This window comes from Rhipicephalus sanguineus, chromosome 7 (assembly GCF_013339695.2).
Source record: "Rhipicephalus sanguineus isolate Rsan-2018 chromosome 7, BIME_Rsan_1.4, whole genome shotgun sequence".
In the NCBI taxonomy this organism is placed as follows: Eukaryota; Metazoa; Arthropoda; class Arachnida; order Ixodida; family Ixodidae; genus Rhipicephalus; species Rhipicephalus sanguineus.
The window spans coordinates 38,555,596-38,571,755 of record NC_051182.1 but is presented as its reverse complement, the minus strand read 5'-3'; the positions used below and the strand labels follow the sequence as shown (position 1 = coordinate 38,571,755).

The 16,160-nt window shown below is 45.9% G+C and overlaps 1 protein-coding gene across 1 annotated transcript in view; it reads right to left on the bottom strand.

Annotated features, from left to right (window-relative positions):
* Positions 1 to 11,208, bottom strand: part of LOC119399403 (uncharacterized) — a 29,412-nt gene extending 18,204 nt beyond the window's left edge. Inside the window, exons 1-3 of the mRNA XM_037666217.2 lie at positions 11,094 to 11,208; positions 4,945 to 4,980; positions 1,108 to 1,140 (exon numbers count right to left, since the gene is read on the bottom strand). The gene's annotated coding sequence lies outside the window, so the exon portion shown is untranslated. The remainder of the gene's footprint in view (positions 1 to 1,107; positions 1,141 to 4,944; positions 4,981 to 11,093) is intronic.
* Between the last annotated feature and the right edge of the window lie 4,952 nt (positions 11,209 to 16,160).

Sequence of the window (16,160 nt, the reverse complement as noted above, 5' to 3'; positions counted from 1 at the left end):
CGTGCCCAACGTTGTCCGCCTTTACTCCGCGGCGGCGTGCACTGACGGCGTGCACCATTCGGGCATCCGGCAACATCACATGCATGCGGCATTTTGTCAAACTTTCTGTCACAGCGAATTTCACAAGCGTGCAAAACACACGCGGCAGTACGCGATACCGAAACTACCACTGAGACACGACCGCGTGAGCGAAGCAGTGCGCTGGGCGAAGCGCAGTTCGGCAAAAACGGAACTTTTGAACCACGCGCGCCGTTCCCCATGGCAACGCAAAAGAAATTCGTTTTTCCATGAACCAAACGCAAACGAACAAGCAGCATTTTATTACGTCTCTTGATGAACGGAAGGTTCTTTTTTATTGCAGCTAGTTTGATTACTAGTCAATAATTCTAGTCGGACTCTCTCACGTCATCGGGATCACTTCCAAAATGGCTCACTCGTGGCGCTCATCATGTGATACATTTAGCTTTATTTCTCGGTGAGTAGGGCACTGCTGTTGATAATGTTGCCGTTTTAGACGTTGTCATATATTGAGCTTTCATTCTGACATAGATTGTTATTTGCCTTTAGTGTCCCTTTAGGCTGGTGGCCTTCCCCTCCCCCTTTCTCTCAGCCGCAACTCACACGTCCTCACCCTTGCTTCCCTTTTCCACCCCCTGCTATACTATACTACACATGGCCATGCTATGTTGTTTTCTTCGCTTTATCTTCCTACCTCTTTCTTTCTAATTTTCTTACGTATTAGTTGTACACTTCAAGGCAATTGATAACGTATTCTTTTTTCCATATTAAATGGGATATCTGGTCTTGCTTACAAAATGTTAATAATTTAGTTCATAGCTCAGTTAGACATTTGTTTAATTAAGGCAAGGGTACGAAACAGTGTTACTTTTGACTTTTGATCAAATAAACCAAGAAATGGCTAGTAGATCAAGAATCGCCTTCCGATCAAACAAGAACTTCGCTCTTTAGTTTTGAAAGAATAATTCAAGGCTCAACTATTGTTACAGATAACACTCTTTGTCCTCGTGTATTTACACAGGAGCCGCTGACGTCGGCTTTCATGAAAAGGAGAAAAAAAGAGAACAAAAACGTACGAAGCCTACTTACACCGACCGCCACGATAGCTCGAGGTAGCCTTGTCTGAAACACATAGTTCGGAAAGGTCATTTACTTGCAGTTTTACAAATATAGGATTTTCATGCGACCATGTCCGGCTTTTTATGACCGTGGATCCTGATACAGCTTACAGAAGGGACTTCCAACTACACACTTGAGGCCTTACGTTGACTTCCGTTTTCCAGTTTAGGAAACGGTAAATCTGAGGATCTGATCTGAACGGACCCGGAACTCGAAAGATTTTAAGAACTAAGAACATAGGATCTGCAATATCCTAAGATTGATTGTACCACTTATTGCGGCTCTAACGGAAAGTTACGACCACGAATCTGAGAGGTCACAGTAACGCGTCGAGTGCTGGTGGTACACGTCTTCCTTTCCTATGCTTCGCAGACCAATGGGCTGAACTGCTGTGGCAACTTTCAATGAGGTAAATCACCTTAAAAATGCGCAATGCAGGCCATGTGGAGGGAAGAAAAAAGAGCACCATGCAGGGGATTTTTGTTCACGGAGATTCACAGTTAGAGCTTCCAGATTTAGTCCGAAACAAGATCGCACGGCAATTGAAGCCTGTTGCCGAAAGGCAGCTTGCTAGGCTCTCTCCACACGAGTACACAGCTCGCATTTCATATGTAAGTGTCGATGTCACTGTGCTTTATTGTGTGTCACGCTCCTCCTATGTACTGTTTTAGATGTTTATTGATTTATTTTCTGGCCAGAAATTCACCCTGTCGAAGGGTTCACTAAATGACCGTGGCGTCACCGTACACTTAGAGGTATGTTCTGTGCCAAGGAACACGAAGCTGTGGCGGAGGCCTCCTAACGAAACTGTTATCATACCTTACCAAGCTATAAGCGCATGGCAAAATCCTATGCAGCCGGCTAACTCCTGAGAAACTGCAAAAACTATAATAATGACAGTTAACTAAGCCGCCTTCATGTGTCGTTTAATGCTAAAACACAATCTGCGGTTTCCAAGTGTAATAGCGTCAGAAATGACTCCTAGCAGAAGTCGGTAAATTTATTTCTGCATTTCAAACTTGCATGCTTAACCTTCAATGAATGCTTTGAGATTTGGAAACAGATCAGGTAACTGAGTTAACAGAATTTTATTTTCCCTAATGATACCAGTCACTTAGCTCAAAATAAAACACCTGTATTTTTCAATCCCTCACTGTGACTTCCTAGCCGTTAAACAGATGTTCGATTAGTATGGAGTCATTTACGTTCGAAATGATTCATTAATTTATATGAAGAAGTGAATTTCGGAGCTAATGCTGCTTGCCTCGAGTTCCACTTTGCATTTTTATGCAAACGTGCTATGCTAGACAGGGCTATATGTAGATGTTCATGCATCGTGCCCATCCTCAGCAATTTCTTTTTCTCACATAGAAGCTTTTCGTTGACCAAATCAGTTCGTATGTCAAAAGCGTGCAGCGTTTTAGGTTTGTAGGCAATTCTTAAAATTTTTGTATGATCGCGTTCATGCTTAAGTAGAAGTTGAATTTACCCTGCTACCCTCAATTTAGAAATGTCTTGTGCCACTTGATGTCACAAACTTCCGCAGCGTTGCACTAAACGCTTTCTTGCATTAGGATATTTCGTTTGAAAAACCACATATGTTGATGTCTGAGCAGCAAGCGAAAAAGCCTAGTGTGTTGGTAATGTCCGTGCATTCAAGCTTGCAGAGTGAGGAATCACCAAAGTGTGCTTTCGAAATACTTCCTCTTAGAATCCAGCTCACAGATTAGAGGTCCACAGCAAGCGTCTAACTAATGGCGGCTACGCGAGACTGATAAAATGTCTCTTGGAGGAAACATCTTTAAATATTGTCATCAGGATATCAGGAAAGAGGGATATTCTAAACGATTAGGCGGACACATAGGCATGTGCGATTCCTTACATGTTCTCTATCTGAGAACTTAAGTAAGCCATCCTATGATATGGGTTGTAAAGTCTAGTGCTGCTCTAGCAGCATACTTCGGGCACAAATGTGCAGTGTGACTGTGAACCGCCGAGGTAACAGACACCAGAATTTGAGCTTTATCATGCTTCTCAGGCCAGAAGACTAAATGGCTGGGCCAACATGAGTTAACGCTGTTCTGGGTCCGTATGCCAGGACAAAAGCCCACGCAGTGGAACACCGTTTGCAAGGTTTCGGAGGTGGAACTTTCTGCCACAGTGCTCTCTCTTTGGGACCAGAATTTGTAACTAAAAGCAAGAGGCCACTGGCATAGGCCGACAAACTCACTCTTGAGTCGACTCACTCAGGCTCAGATCGGGCCGTGAGTATGAGTGTGTCCGGGTGAGTAATAGTTTGGTGAGTTTGAGTCTGAGTGAGTCCGGCTGAGGAAAACTTTAGTGAGTGTGAGTCCGAGTGAGTCCAGTTGAGGAAAATATTGGTGAGTGTGAGTCTGAGTGAGTTCTAAGCGCAAAATATATTTCTTGAGCGAGTCCGAGTGAGCTCCACCTTTTGTTGTCGAATTATGGTCCTATCTACTCATCTTGAGCATTACTATCAGCTTTATATCGACTTAAGTTTACACTGACATCTACTTGCCCTTTTCTCGGCACACTAGCATTCATGCGCCATCTCAATATTTATTGATCCGATGCGCGAGTTAGGCAAATGGGTGCTATGACCTCCCCCGCAAAGTCTTTCATCGTGAGTTCTTGTTAAAAGATTTCGTCTGAGTCGCGTATTTCATAAAGGTGCTTTTACTGAATTGATATTTGATAATGGTGATGTATTATATGTGATGACAATTCGCATTTCAAAGTACAAGATCAAAAGGTGTATCGTATAGCACTAATTATGTAAGATATTGGCGGTAAAGAGGATAGACACCATGATGAAAAAGCAAATTTTACGCTGCGGACTCATGAGTCGGCTCACTCAGGCTCATATGAAGCTGTGAGTCCGGTACAGTAATATGTTGGTGAGTTTGAGTCTGAGTGAGTCCGGTTGAGAAAAAGTTTAGTGAGTCTGAGTCCCAGTGAGTCCAGTTGAGGAAACTTTCCGTGAGTCTGAGTCCGAGTGAACCCTCAGAGAAAAATATATTTCTAGAGTTAGTCTGAGCTAGGTCCAACTTTTTTTGCCGACCTATGGCCACTGGAGAAACTATTGTCTATAGCGAGGCAGCTTGCTAGGCTCGCTCAAAACAAGAAGCTCGCGTTGTATCGAAAGCATATTAATACTAAAGAAAGCCCTACCAAGGAGCTGATTTGTACCGCAACAGTCCTCTAGTCTACGAGCGCTCTGATAGAGTGCACAACGTACCATCTAACAAACGGGTAGCGATAGCGATCTCCTCTTGATGGCTTACCGATACTTCCTTATAGTGCTACATAATTTAGGCTTTGAATGAACATGCATTATCTGGCAGTGACCGTCCATCTGTCTATAGCGCTGGCCCAAGCTACATGGCACGCTCTGTACTGCGAGACCTGCGAGGAAACGAGAATGCGCTTTATCTTCACTAGTCGCTACCACTGTGGGATGGTGGCCGGTGGCACGGAGGCGCTGCGTTGTCTGCGTATCCTATACTAGAATTTAATCCCCGGCTACCACGGCAGTTCACTCACATGAATACTATTTGTTTTCAGCAAAAATATAAGAAGCTCAAGCAAATGCACAAATAAAGGATGTTGCTGCAATATACACGGCATATATATATATATATATATATATATATATATATATATATATATATATATATATATATATATATATATATATGTGTGTGTGTGTGTGTGTGTGTGTGTGTGTGTGTGTGTGTGTGTGTGTGTGTGTGTGTGTGTGTGTGTGTAGGCAGTATTGTGGCATACCTTTTCTTGGCATAAGTCCCGCTGTTCCTGGATGCACTGAAAAGAATTTGTCATTTACTATGCAGTCATTGACTGCAAAGGCTGGCCGAGTTAGCTCGATGTTTCATTCACCTTCAGCAACTTTCTATACTGGTAGACGACGGATGCACGGTGAAAGTTGGTGTCATGAGAGACTACAAAAAGGAACAACAGCTGTGCATTTTAAAACATGCGCTGCAAGATTCATAATGATAGCCTCATTTAAAACAAGGCTACCTTTCATGGATCATTGGCTTAAGGGCCAAGTTTGGCGAAAGAAGATGTGTGACCCGAGCCACGGTCACGCTCTGTGGACATGGAGAGTCTGGCCATGGGGCTCAGGAGCAAAGGTCCAGAAGCTTTTGTAGTCACAGCCTCCATGTCCTCGTTGAGGGCTACATCACTGGCTCCGAGGCTACGACCATTACCCTGCCATCTATTGGTATACGTAACACTAATGTGGTGAACCGATCAGCGGCCGTGAAAGCATCCACGATGCACGCATTCCTAAGATTTTATTACAGTTCGTTCATATTACGAGTGCAGTTTCAAAAGTGACTTACTGCACGCCAGCTTTAGCTTGTCACAACTCCTACCAGCCAACCTCTAGTCGGCCACTAAGCCTGGTCAAGTGTTAGCCTTAAAACAAGAAGGAAGCGCTACTTCTTAAGGACTCGTTTTATAACTGTGCGGAATCATTTAAGTTTCGTTATGAGCAGCAGCCATGAGTGTTCACCTCAAAGTTTCACATGCATAATTATTCAAGGACCTGCTATGGAAAAATTGTACCAATACAGCAAGCACGTTAGAAGTTTACTTTAGAAGATCATGCATCCATTAAAAATATAATCTAAATATTTCTGATATGACTACTGCTTGGTCAGACGGATAACTTTGTGAAGAGCACGCATCGTCGCTCTTGACTATGCTGCTCTATCTGAAGTTGGCACTTTTCTAAAGAACGCATGCGCAGAGAAGCCTTCAAAAAGCGATTATATTGAATTTACAACGATTAACTTTGGTAGTGCTAGCCCGTCATTTTTGGAGGAAATGTTATTAATGGATCGGCGTTTCCACTTTGGGCGTTACATGGTGACCACAGGACAGTATGTAGCACTTTCTAGAAGTTCATCTTTGCGCACCTAAGTGAAAACTAACGTTGTACGAGAGTTTTGTCTATAAAGGAATCTTCGCCTTTTGTTTTCATTTTAATAAATGGGCTTTCGCTACACAACGTCCCGATTAGTTTCACTACCTTAACTGTACCTAATTATTTATATATTCGAGCTTCACTAAGACAGCTGAATCAGGTTCATAGTGATATGAAGATAGTGTTGCTGAATAGAAATTGTCTGCAAGGAAACCGTGTTTACTGATGGCAGCGATTGAAATATGCGACTGCGTTTTTTTCTCGGTGTTTCAGGTATTATGAACAAAGTTCTACAGCTAAGCTGCTAAGCTTTTCGTTATGCGTTTCGCGTCAACAAAAAATGTACCGGCACACCATTTCTTTGTGTCTTCATCTTCGGCTTGAATCCCAGAACATGTGCGCCTATATTTGTCCTACGTGGGATGAAATGACTTGATGGGTTAGAGAACGAGTACAGAGAATGTGTACGAAAGAGATAGAAATAGAAATTCTTGCCGAACAAATTTATTGACGAGGTGGGATTCAAACCCGCGTACCCACAATCCGAAAGCGACCGTGGTAAATCCTCGGTTATCCAACAACGCTAGCAGAGCAAACATAGCCTTGTCTAATATAGTATAGTATACCAAGGGAGTGGGAAAGAAAAGTGACGGCGGGCAGGAGAGACGCCAGGGTGAGGAGAAGCGAAATGAGGAGGGAGAGAGTAAAGCATAGCATGGGAAGAAAAAGAAAGAGCGAAGTAGAGAGAGAGAGAGAGAAAGGGAACAAAAACCGAAAGAGAAAGTAAGATAGAAAGGGAGAAAATCAGAGAGTGAGAAATATGTCGACAGAAAGAGAAACAGGTAGAAAAAAAGAGGCAGTGAGAAATACGGAGAAAAAAAGAAAGTGAAGAAATAGAAAGAAAGAAATAGTCATAAAAAATTACACTATTTCCCTCTAAAGGGGACCATGAGGCGATGCGAAGCCGGAGCACTTGCACGATCGCGTTCAGTTGGCGTTCGTTGGGCATGCTACCGAACTCGCGTCGTGGAACGCGAAGAGGAACGCTACGCGCGTCTTGTCTTCCCTCTAGCCTGGCCATTAATTCTCACAGGGGGAGTGGGAAACACGGTCGACAGGCGTGTGAGAGGGTGGCAGCGTAGGAGAGGAGCGAGAGAGGGAGGGGACGCGCATGCGCTATCGCCTATCGCGGCGTTGCGCAGGAGAGAATTTCGGCATGTCTAGCCCGCGTTTCAGAGGAAGAGTGGAGAGGGGAGGGGAGGGGAGAAGTGGAGAGGGAGGTGGAGAGGGGAGGGGAGAGGGTTATGGCAGAGAGGGAGGGGGAGACGGATGTCAGGTCAAGTTTATTAAATAGTTCAGTTGAGTTACATGGTTAGCGTTTACAGCAGGAGGTCCCAAAGTTCCAGAGAAACTGACAGGGGGACCTCCTATGATTACATGAGTGGCTCCTATGGCTACATGAAGTGGAGAGGGGGAAGGGGAGAGGGGGAGTGGAGAGGGGTAAAGGAGGAAAGGGGAGAGGGTAAGTGGATAAGATGAGTGGAGAGGAGGTGTGTGGAGAGGGTATGCGCTGCGCAGTAAGGGTGGTCACGCCGCACACCAATACGACCACCACTACCATCGGTTTCAACTCCGCTATAAGATGCTTCGCATCTGAAATTCACAGTTTCGCCCAAAGACGAAGCAATGAATGCGATAGCAAGAAAAGCGGCACCCCGGCATCAACTACCGCGCGAGCAGACAGCGGAAGGACAAGGTTCTCCCTGCGCAAATATTAGAAGAAGCGAGCGAGCTGGCCGACAACTTTTAAATGCGCCCGTTGCGCTCCTCGCGCCATCTCGCTGGTAATGAAGAAACGCTTATAAGCGCCTGCCGTCTCCGAGTCCGGCCAGCGGTAAAGGGTGTGCATAAAACGCTCGCCGTTAGCTACCTGGAGGATCTGCGTTTGGTGGCACAGTGGTTAGCGCTGCGGAGCGAGAGGTCTGTTGTTCGATTCCGCGCTTCGAAGTCATTTTTCTGAATTATTTTTCTTTGGGACTTTTATATATATACTTATACATATACGGTGAATGACGGCGGCGGCGACGGGGACGGACAAAAACCAGCCGAGACAGTCCATATATTGCTATCGCAATAAAAGAAGGAAATATACGCAGCAAGGAAGAAATACTAATAAACAGAGTAGAAAAGATATAGAAAACAAAGAGAACAGCGAAAAAAGAACGAGGTGAACAAAGAAAGGAAAAAAAAAGAAAGAAAGAACGCTGCTCGGTTCCACATTTCCTTCAATCTCGGCATCACTAATGTGAAGCTGCCTTCATTTCTTTAAAATAAGCAATAATTGTGAACACATGTGCCGTCTTGTTTAATGCCTTCAACGCAATCGGCTGCCAACCTTAAAGTAGAATATTTGATTGCCTAGTTATTTAAAGAGCATGCAGTTTTGTCGCTGCTCTGAATGCTAAAGCTGTGATTTTAAAATTTTAGATTAACAACTACAATATAAGAATATCTAGGGTTTTACGTGCAAGAGCCACAATATTGCCACGCGCGTTTCTTTTACTATGTTTATGTAACTGGTCCGTTACACGTGAAATCACTGTCTTGCGCAAACCGCGCCCGAATATTTGGGAACCTTCCAGATTATTTCAGAATCTTCTTATAGGATTGAGAGCACAAACGCGAACTGTTAGTTCATTGTGGAACCAACGCGGCCACCAGCGATAAGGCTCGATTGCTCGATGCCGCACGTATAAATGCCGACACGCCTTACCACTGGGCACTTTATCGACGGCCAACGCTCTGTTCGCCGCTATCCGTCTACTATGTGCATTGCTGTAGTTTCACTTTCCTCTTCCCGGCCACAAGTTGGGCCAAATAAAGAGTTTCATTTTTGGACACGCCGCCTGATGATTTCGTCAACGTCACAACCCCGTCACAATATGATTATGAGGCGCACCGTAGTGAAGTTCTCCGCAAATTTTGACCATGTGATATTCTTTAACGTGCACTGACATCGCACAGAACACGGGCTTCTACCATTTAACCCCCATTGAAAGGCTACCGCCACAGCTGGGATCGAACACACGACGTTGGGGTCTGCAGCCAGGGACCGTAGCCACTGCTTCACCATGGTGGACTCACAGCGAAAAGAAAACGCCATGGCTCAGGAAGAAAACCTTGTACTTGTGCAAACGCGCGCTGGAAAGCACAGCCACCACTCTGCAATGGGTTCAAACCACTACGGAGCGGCTAAGATAACAGGGCGCGTGCTCTTTATACGACGTGTAGAGTTTTGTGCGGTTATGGTACATCATATTCAAGAAAACGGCTCTCCTGAGGGGCGTTACTGGATTAAACATCTAGTCTCCCGAATCATTTCTGCATCATGGGGCTTCTATCTCACGCATGGCCATAACGTAGTGAAACCCACGGGCAATGAAATCAAGGAAGGTATAGGGGACAGAATGTGTGGTCTTTTAACTGTTGTGCAGCAATTATGACATAAATGTCGAGAAATTAAAGTGGACTAAAAGACAATGTGCCGCCGTTGGGGACCCAACTTACAACCTTCGCGTAACGCGTCCGATAACGCGTCTGCTGCTGGCCAACACTCCCAGGTTTGCATGCAGAGAAGCACACAATGAAGTGGACGGGAGGCCGACCACCGCCGTAGCTCAATTGCGTGAGCACCGAACACGTTATCCGAAGGTTTCAGATTCGGTCTCTATTTACGGCAACTTGTCATTTTGTCCACAATAATTTTGCTACAGCTGTATCAGAATTACTACATTGCAGTTAAAAGCTACAAATGAAGTCCTCAATACATTCCTTAGCCTCATTGACTTGGTTTCAAGAGATTGTGTCTAATGAAGAAAACAAGCCCTTCTCCTTTTTTGTTGATGAATGACAATGGACACTTATGCGGTACCTGCAAGTAATTTTCATGGATTTTCTCTTTTCGCCGGCAAATGCGTCGTTCAGTTCTTGCGGAAGACAATCCAATTTTTCGTCTACCATGAGCGTGTGCACAAACCCTGATTGAGATGAACTTAAAAACTGTTTAAAGTTGATAAATACTTTTGATTTACTATTAGTTCGTCAGGTACAACAAAATGACTGCTAATTTCTTACCAAGAGTCGAAGAAACACACACTTTGTCATATTAGCATACTCTGTTGCCTCTGTTTAAATATTTGCTGCATGAAAACAGGGACCGTGCTTATATAACAACTTTTAATCCACATAAGCAATGACTTAGGAGAGTATAAGTAAAAATTCTTGAAGGTAGTTGCGGAAAAATGCTCTGGTTTTGAAGTACTGCTGCCGGCTATTCCGAGAAAGTACCAGAAACGAGCACGAGTCCTTGTAGTTCTAATCGTGTTGCCTTGGTTTTGCAACACAACAGGAACTACCAATACATACTGCTCGTAATTACGAACAGAGCATGGAACTAGAGAATTTTAGCTAAAACCAGTTGCAACAAGTCGTTTAGGCAACCAAACGTAATCTTCGTCCTCATTCTCAGGCGATTCGCAGATGCTTATATTTCATGCACATTGCAAGCAGCAAAGAAAGCTACTAGCACCTACTAGCTACTAGATATCGGCTCCAGTGATATCGTTTCGTTGCACATGGCTGAAGCATGCAAGCCTCTCATTGCCAGAAAATCTTCTGTCTTCTTGTCTTCTTCTTCTTCTTCTTCTTCTTGTCCTGCTTACGTGTGGCACATTCGTAAGGAAGCAATCATGTATGGTTCTTGCAACTGATTCTAACCTCGTGGTAGATAATGCAGCTTCCGTAGGGGCGATTATGTTGCACAAGTGAGACGGCACAGGGCAGACGGTAGCAGAGATATTGCGTTGGACATGAGAAGCCTCTTTCAAGAAATATGTCTACGAAATGCACCAGGTAGGGACTCCCGAGTCTTCATTAACGAAAAGGTGCATAATTCAACAAGAAGGTTAAAACAGGCACTCACCTTGCCTATTGAGAAAACGTCGGGTAACGTAACGTCAAAACAATCACTGCTTGAAGTTAGATTTTTCGCCGAGCCGTTCGCGTCTGACACCGTATCTGCTGCGGTGACAGCAGAAATATCTGAAACACACACACATACACACACAAAAACGTTGCGCGCTCACTGACACGGCGACAAAGCAGCATTAGCTCTACTTTATGCTTTCAATATGTCTTACATCCCCAGAGTTCTCTCAGCCAAGTGTCTTGCAAGGTTCGTGTTGCGAGGTACCGCGACACAGATGTGAAGAATGACGTGGACGAAACCGTATCCACGCGGCTCGCGCTTTAACACCCGGCGCCTGTACAGAATTTCTATGGAATACCCTACTCCATCATGGGGGGTGGTGTTCTGGTGCCACGATTTCCTCTACGATCTCTAGATATATGTTCCTGCAGAATCTGTTAGCAAAAAAAAAAAAAAAAAACACGGCTGATCCCTCCGTCATAGGAATCAGTGTAATACGAAAGTGAAACGTGTCTTCACAGAAGTAGTTCTTATTGTGTAGTGGTGTATGAGAGCCTGTACAATGTCTATTCGTGTTTGGCAGCTGTTGGCCGCGAGGAGTGACGGAGTCGCCCTCTGTCGGACGCGCCTTGATTGCGTGCTAGGCAGGATACCGCAGGCGCGCTTCCCTTAGGTATTGCTGTCGGCGCTCTACAAAAACACCTCGCGGAAGCCTTCCTAGGGCATTTCTGTAAGTACTTTCAAAAGGAAATGTGTTCTTTACTGTCAAAATAATCATTTTCGACGAACTGAACGCACAAGATACTCTACAGTCGCTATCGCTTTGCAGAAAACCGAGCACCCGCTTCACGCGGTCACCGCGTTGGAGACCCCTGAACCGGCCTCTTCCGTGAAAGGTAGTCACTCGCTGAGTGCAAACTATGTGAAATATCTCATTAGATATTTGTTAGATATATCGTTAGATATGTATAACCAAACGGAGCATAACAGAAACATGCCTCAAGCCAGCGATCGCACGGGTTCGCGACGACTGACGACTCTGCATGTATGAGCGTCTGCATGTATGCTCGTACAGATGGCTTCGCTTTTGCTACGAGCGCCTTTTGGCACCGCTCTGTGAACTTTAGGCCGCAAAATATGAGAACTTGTTAGTACACAAACAACTATTGTTGCGCGGATGCTGTCAGAGCAGTACAAAAACAATTTCGTTACAACTACGGCTTCGGTGCGCATGGCAACATTGCGATGTACCGTCCCGACGATTCAGTGTTTTTTTTTTCGGTCTAAATTCATGTACGTTTCAATGTTATTTGACAACTTGTCTCGCACTGCGTATTGATCGGTCTTCTCAGCGGGCAAATGCCGCTGCTTCTGTTTCTTTATTCACTGCATTCGTTTCGTTTGGCGCTCACACAAAACGTGAGCAAATGCGACGTCTTTTTTTAATGCTCCTTAAAGGGACACTAAAGGCAAATATTCAGTCGATGTGTATTGTTGAAATAGCGGTCGAAAAACCTCGTAGTGCTAATTTTATGACAAGGAAGTGCTTATTTTGAAATAAAATCACGTTCTAGTGGTCCGCATCGCGTTAGCGCACTTCAAATCACCCGCCTGAAATCAGTCTTTCATACGTCAGTGCTGCCGTGCCCAACGTTGCCCGTCTTTACTGCGCGGCCGCCGACACTAGCAGCAGAGCGAGAGTAGCGGGACCCACAGCAGCAACAACGGCCATCGAAGCCATCGAAGCTTGCCGCAATCGCCGCAATGGATGTGGACGGAGAACTTGACAACGAGACATTGGCTCGCGACGCTGGGCTCCAATTCAGCGACTTGAGCCCCGACGAACGCGGTATGCTGCTGAGGGCTCGTAGTGCCGGCGTCGTTGCATGCGGCATTTTGTCGAGCTTTCTGTCAGAGCGACTTTCACGAGCGCGCAAAACACACGCGGCAGTACGCGATCCCGAAACTACCACTGAGACGCGACCGCGTGAGCTAAGCAGGGCGCCGGGCGAAGCGCAGTTCGGCGAAAACGGAACCTTTGGCGAAACGGAACCACGCGCGCCGTTCCCCATGGCAACGCCACAGAGGTTCTTTTTTCCATGAATCAAACGGAAACTAACAAACAGCATTTGATTACATCTTATGATGCAAGGAAAGATCTTTTTTTATTGCTGTTAGTTTGATTACTAGTGATTTATTGTAGGCAGACTCTCATACGTCATCGTGATCACTTCGAAAATGTCCCACTCGTGGCGCTCATCATGTGATACATTTAGCTTAATTTCTCGGTAAGTAAGGCACTGCTCTTGATAATATTGCCGTTTTAGAAGTTGTCATACATTGAGCTTTCACTGTGACATAAATTGTTATTTGCCTTTAGTGTCCCTTTAATTATCGATCCCTTTGCGTTCCAACCAACTTGCCGCTCTCTGTCATCAACAAATTCAAAGAACAAAGCTTCACCACTTCGAGATTGCTGGTGGAAGGCGAAGCAGTCGACGAGACCGAGCGTGTATAGTAGCATGCAACGCGAAGGAAAATAAAGAAAATACATTAACGTTTGCCGGACTTGTTCTGCAAACGTCGGCTGAAGTAGGACCCACATGAACTTGAAATAGCGGTGAATAAAATGGAAGTTGTTGCAGCAACCGGCAGCCGCAAAACAGGATAGTAATTATTTGGCGAGTTCCCAAGCAAAATGGCAGCAGTGTCGCGTCTAACGCCAACAGGGTCGCATCTTTCCCACGTAAATAAATGAGGCTCCAAGAAAATACACGTGGTTGAAGAGGCCCAACGTGATTTTGAGAGTGGCACAATTAAATTTGGGCTGTTTAGCACATCGTGTTTGCGTCAGAGGAACGCAAGCTCGACTGAAAAAAATGTTATTGCCAACATAAATGCAGCACACAGCTGCAGCATTTGACTCTCGCTAGTCCACCAGCAAATGTCGCGTAGTTTATGAAGGCGAAAGCCTTAGACGCCTCTTCAAACGGGAAGATTGACCGACGGCGGCGTCAAAACGAGTGACGCAAAAAATAGTCGTCACGTGATGACGTCACCATATGACGTCACAGATCTCCTAAATTTGTAACTTCATTATGACATCACCATGACGTGACATAACGTGATGTCAAATGATGACCTATTCACAAGACATATGGTCTCTTTGCATAGTTTCCGTGATCGGTCACGGAGGCCGTGCAAAACCGCGTTAGGTGCAGAACGCTTTTGGAGGGGGGCGCGGGAGAATCAGTACAATTACTCACAAGAAGAAGATGACTTTCGCCTTGTAGTCATCTTTAGCGAATGCATAAGGGACCCTGTGCGTTTTTTTAATTCAACGTATCTAAACAATGACTTGCGCATCTGCAGCCGATTTTGTGGACGCTGAGCACGGGGCCGACGATCAAGAGGCCGCACGGGAGGGTTCTGAGATGGCATCACACGTGGTAAAAGGTAGCGCTTTTTCCATCCTGTGGCAGATAAGCATCATTTGCCGGCGGGAAGCGCGCGCGAGCCATCGTCTCAGTGCGCGCTGTCTGCTACTCACCGAACATCGCAGGCCCGACGCAGTAACGAAAGTCTTTGTCGCGGAAGTGCTTGTTGCACACAAGACTCTTAGCCGATGGCTACTTGCCGGTTCTTAGCTTTACAACCCATGCTTCACGCAGTTTCTTGTCCTGCGGTTACCGGTGCAGGCTGACACTGGGCTCTGTTGCGTAAGCGCGGCACTGTGGCACCGAGCGGTAGAGCCCCATGTTCGTCGCCTTCGGAGGCAGCCGCTCTATTACAAGGGTTTCAATCGAGTAGAAAATCAGAAAACTTTAGAATTAGAACAGACCGCAGCGCATGTGGGACTTGAAACTCGTTTTCAAAGCATGCGGCAGTGCTCCACAAGCAGCCGACGCGGCCGCTGAGACCACGTGATCCTGCCAAGCACGTCTAGCCGACGGTGGCGCCGGCATTCCCGGTGGTGGGCCTCGATGCCAATAGCACCGTTTGACGTGGATGAACCCATGTTGACGCCTAGTGGCATGTCTCTATCGCGACGACTAACGCCCATGATCATGATTAAACCGTTGTGGTAGCTGAAGTTGTGAACATATACTTAGACACAGCGAATCGTGAATCCTCCGTAAAGATAACATCAACAAGCTCATAATCAAGACTGGTACCCGATATGCGCTTCTTCAAAACGTCGTCAATTAAGGAGAGAAACGGCACGGTGTGCGCTTTCCAGTAATGGGCAACCGACGCCTGTGCTCACGCATACACTACAACACTGCGCTTCAGCAACACGGGAGGCAGAGCTTGAGCTTCGTTCGTAGCTTGAGCCACAAACGCGTGCTTCTCGCTGGCCTCTGTCTCGCTCCACCAAAGTACGACATTAGCCCGTCGAAATTGTGTCCTTTCTGCATAGCGCATTGCAGCAGTTTTGTTAGACGGTGCTCTCGCAATCGAAGCAGTCGGCGGCGGAGAAATCCCGTTGGTGCATGCGGAAGCCGCACTACTCCGATGAGCCGACGCACGATAACACGAAGCGAAATGCAAATAATGTAACTGCGTCTAGGGTGCATCGGCGAAGCCAGCGCCGCCAGTGTCCCTCGGTGGTATCGAGACGCTTTAACCATGACCTCCAATATTGCGCGAAATGTCGGAGAAAGCGCTAATATTATCGATCGTGGATTACTTCTTTTCACCTGGCACAGACAGCATCACCACCCCGCTCCGCCCCGCCTACCTACACCGCCAACAGAGAGCACCGTGCGAGATAGAATATGTGAAAGATATAAGGCGCGTTCGTGAAGTGTCGAGCATCTGTCAAAGTAGCTTAGTCACAATAAGAAAATAAAATAGCTTAGCCGGTCGAGCGTTGGAAGCTTGCCGCCGCGCCCCTAAGGTCGTGGGTTCGATTCCCAGCGGCGTACCTTTTTCTTGTTTTCTTTTTCTCCCCCGTTGGCGACCATTTCATCAACGTCATATCCGTAATGGAAGTAATTGGTGATAAAACACTTTCGTGTTAAAAATGCTTATTTGATTGGGAAGGTCACAACTGCCTGG